We start from the raw sequence: 1,742 nt of genomic DNA on the forward strand, positions 1-1,742 counted from the left end.
CAAGAACCAGGCATGGGCGGACATTGAGGCCCAGGATTTGTGTGTTCTGCAGAACAAGCTTTTTCTGAAGTAATTTCACAATATTTGAAACGAGATCGGTAACGATTTAGTGGTTTAGTGCTGCTGATTTCCCGCCACAGGAGCTCGCGGCAGTTCTGCCATAAGGGCCGTGAAATGTCTCCATGCCCTTCACTAGTCGGCGCAGGCTCCCTATCCCTACTCCCGATGAGGAGGCCTCGACAAAGTCGTCGACCGAAGAACCCATTCCTCATTTCCATCAAGTGCAGTGGTATCAAGTGGAGTCGTAGCTCGAGTTCGCGCGCAAACAGCTAGGAAATGCGGAGCGCACGCCTGTCGTTGTAGCCGGTAGTAGTATCACTGGTATCACTAGATAAACTGAAGTAATTTCACTCACTAGATAATTAAGTTAGCTAGTGACACTAGATGGTAGCGACGGTAGCACAGAACAGGGCCATAGTGCCAATTGGGAGAGCCGGTAACAAAAGAAAGAAAAAGAAAACGAAACTAAAGATTTGACGTCCCAATCAGAGGGCACTGCCGGCACAAAAACAGTCGCGGAAAAATACCGGCTGCCGGCAAAATATCCAGGCATGATCCGGGGCGGCGGCCTGCGTACGAGCGCCAGACATGTCCCGGTTGCTCCGAGGTGATGACCGAATTTTTCCGTACGAACGACACCGCTGCAGGCGCATACGGTAGATTCAAGAATTCAAATTTTATGGGTTTAAAGCGCTGAAACTACACGTGGGCTATGAGGCGTGCCGTAGTTGAGGGCTCAGGATTAATCCGAATTAAATTAAGATTAAGATCATGAGAAACAGCTAGGCGTTTTCGCTTTTCGCCTCCATCAGAGAAAGTCAGTGTTGCGGAACACAGAGGCAGTACGAAGAATTGAAGCACTGCACTGGCCATGGCATTACGCATACTTCGCCCGTCTACAAGCCCACTGCCCGATGAAAAACAGTTCCAACAGCTAGCCATAACTATTGATGTGACCGACTTTACCTAGGACACGCATAGGCAAACATTGAGGCATTCGAGGCGCGCACACCACTTCGACAACTTCGACCACTTCACCTCGTACCGCTGACTTCACAACCACATTCAGCCACAATTCAGCGAAAAAAAATAATAACTGGGCGCATCTAAGCAGCGCTGCAATCGGGCCCGAGAAGTGCGGACAATTTGAAAAGTAATCCGCGCGAGACGTGCGGACAATTTTAAAAGTTATCCGCGCGAGGCGTGCGGATAGGGACAGCCTTCGCGGCGCTTTCTGAACCTTAGCTCACGCTACGTATATCCCGGCACAGCCGAGCTAAGCCACTGCTATTTTTTTTTCTGTGTTTGCATCCACACGCATCTCCGGAAAAACGAAGTTATTCAATTACTCGGCGCTTCCTCGCACATTGCTCTCTGGATGACCTCCTTGACATCATTGCATTCTTATCGAGCATAACACGTTCCGCAATTGAGGAATTTTCCACCCTAGCAATGTATAAGGCGCTTATATAGATTTCATTTTCTTTGACTGTTTCCGTTTGTTTTCTCTTCTATACCTGTTTTTCTCCCCTTTGTGCGGTTTTGTTCGTAATCTTGGCATTTTCATTTGCGTCACTTTTTCACCTGTATGTATTCTTTTTCCTTGTGTATCCACCCTTACTCCACAATTCTTATTTCAGCCTATAAGGTACTTGTAAATAAATAAATATACATTCTCTAAT

The sequence above is a fragment of the Haemaphysalis longicornis genome, unplaced genomic scaffold, assembly GCF_048455015.1.
Source record: "Haemaphysalis longicornis isolate Haplotype H1 unplaced genomic scaffold, Haemaphysalis longicornis Haplotype H1 scaffold_1, whole genome shotgun sequence".
Lineage (NCBI taxonomy): Eukaryota > Metazoa > Arthropoda > Arachnida > Ixodida > Ixodidae > Haemaphysalis > Haemaphysalis longicornis.